The following is a 10,145-nucleotide window of genomic DNA, read 5'->3' as shown; positions in this document are numbered from 1 at the left end:
TGTCGTTCCAATCACTTTCTATGCATCTTAACAATGAATAAGAATAACAGAAGAAGAATCAATGCCTTTATGTTATGGTGTTAGAGAAGATAGAACACTATTTAATGGACTGCTAAAAGAACAAACAAATATGTCTTGGAGAAAGTGCAGACAGGGGTTCATTAGAAGTACGGGTCATGAAGCTTCATCTCACGTACTTTGAGCATGTTGTTATAAGAGACAGCAGTCCTTTGGAAAGGACAACCTGCTTGGAAAGGTGTAGTGTCAACAAAAGAGAAGAAAAACGGTTCTTATTGGGGCCGCGGACGCGGCGGCGGCGGCGGCGGCGGTTGGCGGTGGCTCCGTGGGCAGAGAGGCGACATGGTGGCGGTGCTGCTCGTGGTGCTGGTGGCCGCGCTGCTGGGCATCGACGGTGCCTCAGGGCTGCTCGTGAGGTCTCGATCTTCGTGGAGAAGATGGACTCCAAGACATTGCTGACGTGTACCCTGAACCACAGCACCACACCCATCGAGGGCCACCGCTGGATGCAGGGCGACAAGGTGCTCATGGAGGATCAGTTGTCCAGCCTGAGCACCCAGTTTGAAATGGACTCAGAGGACAGCGGGGGCAAGTACGACTGCATCTTCCTCCCAGAGGACGCAGGCAGGGCCAGCATCTCCGTGGAGGGCCTCCCCAAAGTCTTTGCTGTGAAGAAGTCGGAACATGCCAACGAGGGCGAGACAGTCGCCCTCAAGTGCAAGTCCAACTCCTTGCCACCCATCACCAGCGGGGTCTGGTTCAAGAAGACTGACGCAGAGGAGCAGCTCATCACCAACAGCTCCCAGAACAAGTTTCTGGTGACCTCCTTGGACACGCGGAATGAGCTGCACGTCAGCAGCCTGGACCTGGAGAAGGACCCAGGCGTGTACGTGTGCAACGGCACCAGCTCCACAGGCACCGACCAGGCCTCTATCACCCTGTATGTGCGCAGCCGCCTGGCCGCGCTCTGGCTGTTCCTGGGCATCGTGGCTGAGGTCCTCGTGCTGGTCACCATCATCTTTGTCTACGAAAAAGCGGCAGAAGCCGGAGGAGGTGTTGGATGATAAAGACATGGGCTCTGTACCACTAAAAAGTGGGAGTCACCATGTCAACGACAAGGAGAAGAATGTCCGCCAGAGAAATGCCAACTGAGCACTGGCTACCTCCCAGGACAAAGGAGGAGCAGTGCCTAGTCACAGTCCTGCCTCCCCAGCACCCATCCCAGCGTATGCACCTCTGTGGCGTCTGAGAAACACGCCTGGGAGAGCCGCCCGCCTCAGAGCCGGTCCTGTCCCAGTTCCTCGCCTTCCAGCCTAACTCGACTTTCCCGCCTTCAGAGTCACACTCAGTCAAGCCTTTCACCGGGTCTCCTTTTCTTTCATTTCTTGTGAATCCCAGGGAATCTGTGAGGTCCAGGCTACCTGCCAGCCTCCCACAGCCTAAACTGCTCCTCCCACTGGTGCCCAATCTGCTGTGCAGGCCCAGCCATGCGTGTTGCCCCGTCTAAAGCCCTAGCTGTCCACTCTGTGCTTGGTTGTTCCCAAGTGTCCATGGGTGGGGCCTGGGCTCGGGGGCTGGGTCCCCCCACACTCCCAGGACCCTGACGTGCCAACTGAGGCCTCTCAGCCCAGGCTACCTGGACAACTGGTGGGGGCCTGCCCCACCTGACCACAACCCAGCCCCTACCACCTTCACCCCACTCTCCGATAAAGACTTCCTCCACCTTAAAAAAAAGAGAGAAGAAGACCTTCAGTAAGATGAAATAATGACTGTAGCAGTGGGCTTGAGGATATTGGTAATGGTGAGGATAGCACAGGGTAGGACAGGGTTCAAATCTGTTGTACACAGGATCACCCTGAGTCATAGTTGACTCGACAGTCACCTAACAATGACAACAACAGCTGCCAATTGTGTTAAGACATTCTCTATTTCCTTAACCTCTAGGTGTGGTTGTGGCATTCTGGTCTTCAACCTTCAGACTTGTTTTCTAGCTGCTCAGATTTTCCAAATGGATAGCATCCTGGGTAATTACTAGTTTCTCTCTACCATCCTCACTTTGATAACTTCCAAATATGCTCTCCTCAGCTCAACTTTTCTCCTAAACACCAAATTTGCATATCCTAGAAGGGAGTTGGATTTTGGATGTCCAATCAGAATCTTCAACATCGTTTGTCTAGTATTAAACTCATGATTCACAGTCCTCTTTACTACAACCTAATTCTGTTTCTTTTCAAGTAATTAGTTATTATCTGACAAAATGCTATCATCAATCACATAGTGACATCCCATTTGCACTTTTTATTGCTCTCATATTTTACTTTCAATTAAGCAGCCTTTTCCCCCCTTTGTACCTTTATAATATGTTCTGAATCTACTCTCTAGTACTAAAACCTTAGTTTAAGCCACCATTATCGCTAATATTTTATGGTACTGTAATAACTTACAAGCCTGTCTTTTTGTGTTTTCATACACATCACATCTTTTCTTCATGTACCATCCAGAGCTATCTTTATGAAAATATTTTAACAATGTCTCTTGGGAGATAGATGGGCAATCTCCTCCTGTATCATTTAAAACCTCATAAACCCCACTGGATAGTCAGCTATGAGTCACTTCTGACTCTATGGCAATTGAGTTTGTATTTGGATTATAAGTCAAGATGTGGAATGATACAGATACAGCTTACTTTTTCTCCTTCCTCTCTGCCACACTAGTCTTTAAGTTATTCTTTAACACATCAAGCATGTTATCACCTCAGAGTACTTTCTATTTTCTCATCTTAGAATAATCATCAACAAAGTATATTGTGTGGTAGGTAGTTCTAAACATTTCATCTTCATTAACTAATTGTTTTTCTTTAAATGTCAACTCCTCAGAGTGACTTTCCATTATGCCTTTGTCTAAAATACTAGTCTTCCATATTCTCTTTCCCTTAACTCTACTTTTTTGTGAAAGTATTTATCAAATAATTTATTTGTGTGCTCATTTTTATGAGTTTTCCCCACATGGCCTATATGGATATAAAATATGTGTATTCTATCTACCATTGTAGGAATTATTTACTGAGTGTCATTGCACCCTGGGGCCTTTCTTCCCTCCAGTTCTTCTACTGTTTCTTATTGTTAAGATTTCAATTTATTTTTCACTTCCTTTGGGAAAGCTTCCCTAAGACAGTGTTAGGTACGACTTGTATGAGCTCATAAAACACCCTCTATACTCCTTACCGTGACTTTTAGTACACTGTACAGCAGCTTTCTGCTTGCCCATTAGCTTGAGTTCTGCTCATCACTGTATCTCCTGCCCCTGGCAGATATCTGACAGCAAACAGTCAGTGAGTAATATTTACTGGATGGATGGGTGTTTTTATGAGTCAAATTATCTTTTTATCAGAGCAGATACAGCAACTCTCTAACTTTTTTAGCCTATAGGAAGAATAGCACCTTGATGCCTAGACCTTGGATAACCAAATCTGGGTATTGATATTACCATGATGAAAACCTATACCTCACTACTAAAACATTAACATTCTTAGGAGATTGGAAATCAGCAACAAACCAAAAAAGTGTGAAGGAAAATCTTTCAGGATAGTATGGCTGGTAGCAATGCAATGAAATCCTGTTGATTCCATGCACCCATTTCTAGAGCATAGATGAATGTCATATCACTGGATCAATCTATCGATTACTATTCTTCTATCAAGATGCTGTTGCATATCATCAAGCTGGTATTAACTAGTTGCTGACCCTCTAGTGGGTGTTCAGAGCTGTAAATTGCCCAGGAGGGAATTGCTCATCTTTCTCTAATAGAGCTGCTGGTGGATTGAACCACATACCTTTGTGTTGGTAGTGCAATTCCTTATCACTAAGCCACCAGAGTTTACAGTCCAGATTATAGCACCACGCAGATGTAAAACACCACCTCATTTTGTGTTACATCTTTCCTGAGAGAACACTGACAGATTGATAAGATTATATGAGCTGCACTCTCTCCCTTTGGGCACAGGGAAGTGGTGGCAGTCAAGAATTTTTCTTTCATTTCTGATTTCTGAAGTATACTGAGAATAAAAAAGGGTAACCTCAAGAAAGTCACTTAATCACCAGCGTGATTGGTTTCCCAGTAGAAAAGAAGGGATGTGGAAAGAAAAAAATGGGGAAAGATAGGAGCATTGCTCTCTCTCTCTCTCTCTCTCTCTCTCTGTGTGTGTGTGTGTGTGTGTAGGGTGTGTATGTGTGTTCACACAGATGTAGTTTGGGGAGTTGGGTGGTGGCAGCTGGCTCTGGTTGTTGGCTGTCTCTACTCTGAGCCATTTCCCCAAGAAGGGAAGATGAGGAAACCCCATGGCTCTGCTGCTTAAAGTAGATATATTCTTCTCATGAGACGTGAAGTACTGCTTCCAAATTTTCCTTTTGAAGGGTACTTTTGCATGAACCTCTTTTTTGCCTACACCTCTACAAGAACAGGGCTTAGCCCTCTCTGACAAGCAGAAAGTGGGTTATTTCTACCATCCTGCAGGAATTATTCTAAGAAAAAGGCTCTACACAAAATCACGGGAGAAGTAAATGCCTCTACTCTGTGAAAATAGGGAAGAGCTGCCTAGATAAAAAGCCCGCATCCACCATAATGACTTACATTAGGGCTGAAGGAAACTCCAGTCATTTTTTAGTCTGTCAGTTTTTCTATTATCCTCAAGACTGAGCATGAAACATTCATTATAACACGTCTTTATTGATTCAACTGATGAAAATATATTGGTATTAATAACATGAAACTCCAAGGCACTAGGGATAATAAAACAATTGATTGCAAACATAACGTGTCTCAGGATATTTTTATGTGGTAGTTCCATGCATTTCATTTCCATTAATTACTAAACCAGCAAGCAGGCGATTTAGGCATCGTATCATCAAGTTATATCACTGTTTTTATTTGGTGCTTATATGATTATCCAGAGGAAATAGTTTGATAAGTCATTACTAACAGAGTTTAATTGGAAACAAAATTTTAAAAATCTGCTCGAAATGACTAAGTCGTTTGATGAAAGGCATGGAGATAGGACTTCAAATGGTTCAAATGTAGTCATTAAAAGTAATATTCCTCTTGAGGATTTTAAATATTGTATCCTTTCCAAAAGCTTCAAAAACTGCTTCTCCTTAATTTTTGTTTCTTTGACATTCAAACTGATGTGGGAAGACATAGAGAATTCAAACTTTTTTTCGCTGTGAATTGTATTCTGTGGGTTTATTTTTACCTTGAGAAAATAGGGGTTTTTTTAATAATTTTGTTGGTTTCAATTAGCCAATAAAGAGCTATTATCAGCTTCTAGTAAGGTTGGTTTACTAAAGATATGCAGTTTTTTTTTGTTGTTGTATGTGCCATTGAGTTGTTTACGATTCACAATGACCCTACGTACAAGAGCCCTAAACACCGCTCTACTCTTTGCCAACATCGCTGCCTCAAACACACTCATTCCCACCACTCCACTCACAGAATCGATCCATCTCATCAAGGGTCTTCCTCTCCTGCACCGTCCCTCCACTCTGCCTAACATGATGTCCCTCTCCCAGGACCAGTCCCTCCTTGCAACATGCCCAAAGTATGTCAGAGGAAGATTCAGAATCCTTGACTCCAAGGAGCATTCTGGCTTTACCCTCTCCAGGGCAAACCTGTTTGTTCTAGCAGTCCACAGTATATTCAATACTCTTCTCCAGCACCACAGCTCAAAGGCATCAATTCTCTTTCTATCATCCTTATTCACTGTCCAACTCTCTGATGCATAGCACGTAATTGCAAAGACTATAGCCTGGATCAGGTGCACCTTAGTCTCCAGCCTGACGTCATTGCTCTTCAGTACTCTTGCGAGGTCCCTCAAAGCCTACTTTCCCAATGCAATTTGTCTCTTGATTTCCTGGCTGCTGTTACCAAGAGTAGTGACTGTGGAGCCAAGTAAAGTAAAACATATAACATTTTTAAAATGCATTGAAGAATATAAATTCTAAAAAGCGCGTTCTTGTTAGGTGCCATTGGGCCAAGTATGGATCATAGTGAACCTACGAACAACAACAGATCTGAACTCTAGCCTATTGATTTTGTGGCATGCTCATTATCTCTGACGTTGGTAAATCCATTGCTGCAGTCTTTGTATCAATCCATCTTGTAGAGGGTCTTCCTCTCTCATTTTTCCAAGCCTCTCCTAGCTACATGCCCAGAGTACCTGAGACAAAGCTGTATTATTCTTACCACTGATGAGCACTCTGGTTGTACTTTCTTAAAGACATATTTGCTCATTCTTTTGGCACTCCATGAGATATTCAGCACTCTTCCCCAACATCACAATTCAAAGCTACTGATTTTTCTTTTGTCATCCTTATTCATTGTCCAGCTCTCAGATGTGTAGCAGGTGTTTGGTAAGACTATGGCTTCTATAAGGCACTCCTTCATTTTAAACTGCCATCACTGATCTTAAGGCCTTTGGAAAGGACCCTAACAGCCAACTTTCCCAGCACTATATAGCTCCTGGTCTCCCGACTGCTGGTAGCAAGGTTGCTGATTGTGGATCAAAATAAGATCAAATTATTGACAATTTCAGTCTTCATCTATCATGATACTTCCTATTGGCCTAATGGTAAGGTTTTTTATCATCTTAATATTGAGATATAATCCTTATTGAAATCTGTAGCCCTGGATATTCTGTAGTAAGCATTTCAAGTCCTCCTTGCTTTCAGCTAGCAAGGCTTTGCCATCTACATAATGCAGGTTGATTATATGAGTCTTCCTCCAGTCCTGATACCACATTTTTCTTCATAAAGTCCAGCTTATCAAATGATTTTTCTCAGCCTAAAGGTTGAACAAATAAGGGGAAAAAAGCCAATACTTTTCTTTATTTTAAACCATATAGCATTTTCTTGCTTTGTTTGAACCACAGCTCCTTGGTCTAGGTATAGATTTTATGTAAGTATAATAAAGTGCTCTGGAATTCTTGTTCTTCTCAGTGTTAGCTGTATGGAGATATTAAAAGTAGAAATTCTACCTATCTCTAACAAATTACTTTCATTCTGTCACATTGATTTTGGCATTTTATGTCTGTGTCTTGACCTGGAGGGATCAGTCCTTGGAGAAGAACATCATGCTTGCAAGAGTAGAGGGACAGTACAGGAGAAGAACCAGGATGAGATGGATTGACTCATTGACTGGAAAAATGGGATTAGGTCTGTTAGAAGGAATGATATTGGCTCAGGATAGGGCAGGATTCAAAGCTATTATACATGATTCAGAGCTATTGTACATTAGGGTCGCTATGAGTCCCAGGCAACTCGACGGCACAAAACAACAACATATATGACATTATCCAAAAATGACTGAAACAGCACACAAATAGGAAACTACAAGAAACACAAGCTGGGGTCAGAAGAGGTCATGAGACTAGGGACGTCACAGAAGATGTCAGATGGATCTGGGCTGAAAGCAAAAACAACTGACTCTATCTGCAGAACAGATCATTCGAGAGGTTGGACTTTAAGAGGAGGAATGTAGCATCAGGACTGGAGGAGAATTCATCAACAACCAGTATTCTAGAGATGACACAACCTTGCTTGACAAAATGGAGGAAGGCCTGACTGTATTGCTGCAGAAGATCAAGGACTGTAGTCTTTAATATGAATTGAAGCTCAACATCAATAAAGCAAACATTCTCATCACTCGATCAATTAGCAGTACCATAATATATGGAAAGATTGAGGTTGTTAACAAGGTTAACAATCCATACTCTTGGCACTGTTGTTGTTGTTATGTGCCCTCAAGTTGCTATGATTCATAGCGACCCTATGTACAATAGCTCTGAAACCTACTCTATCCTGTGCCAAATTTATTGTCTCTGACACACCTACTTTCATTACCTGAGTCACCAGATCAATCCATCTCATCTAGGATCTTCCTCTCTTGAGCTCTCTCTCCATCTTCCCAAGCATGATGTTCCTATCCAATGACTGGTCCCTCCTTGCAATATGTCCGAAGTATATAAGACGAAGCTTCAGAATCCTTGCCTCCAAGGAGAAGCCTGGTTCCATCCTTTCTAGGATGAACCTGTTTGTTCTCTTAAATGTAAAAAGACAAATTGCATTAGTAAAAATCTGATGTCAGGGATATCTCCAGATTGCTGAAGAGACACAATGTCAGTTTACAGACTACGGTGTGTCTGACCCAGACCTTGGTCTTCACAATTTTTTGCTATTCATCAGAGAGCTGGACAATGACTAAAGATGACAGAAGAAGAATTGATGCCTTTGAGTTGTAGTTTTGGAGAAGAATATTGAACATACTATGGACTGCCAAGAGAACAAACAAGTCTGTCCTGCAGAGAGCGAAAACAAGTTGCTCCTTGAAGGCAAGGATTTTGAAGCTCCACCTCACACGCTTTGGGCATGTTGCCACAAGAGATGAGTCCTTGGAAAAAAAAACCATCATGCTTGAAAGGCTAGAGGGACAGTGCAGGAGAGGAAGACCCTGGATAAGATAGATTTACACAGTAACTGTGGTAATGGAGGTCGATGTGTAGAAGACAGTGAGATTGGCCCAAGATAGGGCAGAGTTCAGAGCTATTGTGCATAGGGTCACTATGAGTTGTAGTGGACTTGATAGCACATAACAACATATATATTCTATGCCTAAATATTTAGAATGTAATATATTATTAGGATACATATATGGAAAAAACTGAAGTTCTAGAACTTTGTGCTTTGTTTTATTTTTATACTGTTTTTATGGTTCTACGTAATGTTATAGTGACTACATGATTCTCACCACTGGGCCGATTGGCAGCATCGTGATAGATGATGACAATATTGAGATTGGGGTTTTTTTTCACTTTTTAAAAAAATTTATTGTTAATTTCAATGAAAATTTACAGAGACTTTGGATTTCCATTCATTCATTGTTGCACTTCTCTCCCCTCCCAACCTTCCCCCCTAGTACACTACGCTCTTGGAAAAGTAAAAGAAAAATTCTTTCATTGTTTTACAATCCCTCCCCCCAGTTCCACTCCACTATGCAGCCTTCACTCTGGACTCCTGTCATAACAAAAATACCTAATCACATATCCCTTTTAAACAGTTTTCTCCCTCATCTGTTTCAAGGCAGCATACATTCTTTAACCCATCTTTCTCAGTCTCCCCAACCCTGAGGTCAGTACTGTTTTACAACAGTGGCAGCATGCAGTATTTGTCCTTTTGTGACTGAGATAGTTCACTCAGCATAATGTCCTTTAGGGTCACCCATTTTGAATAATATTGCATTAGTTCCTTGTTTTTCAATGCAGTGTAGTACTCCATTGTGTGAATATACCACAGCTTCTCTATCCATTTGTTTGCTGATGGGAAGATTGAGATTGTTAATAGCTTTAGTTTGCTTGACTCCACAATCAACACTCTTGATACCAGCCAGGAAATTAAAAGATGAATTTCATTGGAAAAGTCTGCTGTCAGAGACCTCTCCAAAGTACTGAAGAGCACCAATGTCAGTCTGGAGACGTAGGTGTGCCTGATTCAAGGTCTTTGCAGTTACTTGTTATATGCCAAGAAGATGGACAATGACTAAGGATCATAGATAGAAGGAGAATTGATGCCTTTAAACTGTGGTGCTGTAAAAAGAGTATTGAATACACCATGGATTGCTAGGAGAAAAAACAGGTTCATCCTAGAGAGGGTGAAAACAGGCTACTTCTTGGAGGCAAGGATTCTGAAGCTTCGTCTAACATACTTTAGACATGTTGCAAGAAGGGACCAGTCCTTGGAGAGAGATATTATGCTTGGGAGGGTGGCGAGACTATTCCAGAGAGGAAAACCGTTTATGAGATGGATTGATTCAGTGACTGGAGTAATTGGGGTAGTTGGGTTAGAAACAATAAGATTAGCACAGTATAAGGCTATTGTACGTAGGGTCACTATAAGTCACAAGCAACTTGATGGCACATAACAACAACATGATATTCACAATAGTTCTATAGTTATTTTTATTTTCATCTTGCACAAAATACTGGATTAGAAATATTACTGCCTATGGATTTTTTTTTTAAATACTGGAAATTATTTATTTATTTAAATTAAAAAATAGAAACTGAACAATGGCAAGAATTT

At 41.8% G+C, this 10,145-nt stretch overlaps 1 pseudogene; it reads left to right on the top strand.

Annotated features, from left to right (window-relative positions):
• The first annotated feature begins 360 nt into the window (after positions 1-360).
• LOC102855451 lies at positions 361-1,170 on the top strand (annotated as a pseudogene).
• The last annotated feature ends 8,975 nt before the right edge of the window (positions 1,171-10,145 follow it).

Source organism: Elephantulus edwardii, unplaced genomic scaffold (assembly GCF_000299155.1).
Source record: "Elephantulus edwardii isolate Elephantulus edwardi_28Jun2011 unplaced genomic scaffold, EleEdw1.0 scaffold00245, whole genome shotgun sequence".
NCBI lineage: Eukaryota > Metazoa > Chordata > Mammalia > Macroscelidea > Macroscelididae > Elephantulus > Elephantulus edwardii.
Note: the sequence above shows the minus strand (reverse complement) of the source record. Positions and strands in the feature narration are given on the sequence as shown.